The sequence below is a fragment of the Mastomys coucha genome, unplaced genomic scaffold (assembly GCF_008632895.1).
Source record: "Mastomys coucha isolate ucsf_1 unplaced genomic scaffold, UCSF_Mcou_1 pScaffold22, whole genome shotgun sequence".
Lineage (NCBI taxonomy): Eukaryota > Metazoa > Chordata > Mammalia > Rodentia > Muridae > Mastomys > Mastomys coucha.
This window is the reverse complement of record NW_022196905.1, coordinates 91,584,453-91,584,781: the sequence shown is the minus strand read 5'-3', so window position 1 is coordinate 91,584,781 and position 329 is coordinate 91,584,453. Positions and strand designations below refer to the sequence as shown.

Sequence of the window (329 nt, the reverse complement as noted above, 5' to 3'; positions counted from 1 at the left end):
AAAGCCCTACCAATACGACACACAAAGATGTTTATGCCAGGACTTCCTAAGACTAGGCAGGCTCCAGAGGCTTGTCTAAGAGTGAAGACAGATTATTATTATTATTATTATTATTATTATTATTATTATTATTATTATTATATTTTTTGGAGTAAAATGCCAGTAATGGCCTGCCTGCCTGCCTTCCTTCCTTCCTTCCTTCCTTCCTTCCTTCCTTCCTTCCTTCCTTTCCTTATTTATATCCCAAATACTGCCCCTCCCGTTCCCCTCTTACAGAACTCCTCCCCCAATGCCCCTCCCATTCCCCTCTTACAGAACTCCTCCCCCAA

General features: G+C 41.9%; 1 protein-coding gene and 1 long non-coding RNA gene across 5 annotated transcripts in view; one reads left to right on the top strand and one right to left on the bottom strand.

The window, feature by feature from the left end:
* Rasgef1b (RasGEF domain family member 1B) overlaps positions 1 to 329 on the top strand; it is a 525,564-nt gene that overhangs the window by 380,198 nt on the left and 145,037 nt on the right. The window lies entirely within an intron of this gene.
* LOC116067915 overlaps positions 1 to 329 on the bottom strand; it is a 7,291-nt gene that overhangs the window by 899 nt on the left and 6,063 nt on the right. The gene's annotated exons all lie outside the window — the stretch shown is intronic.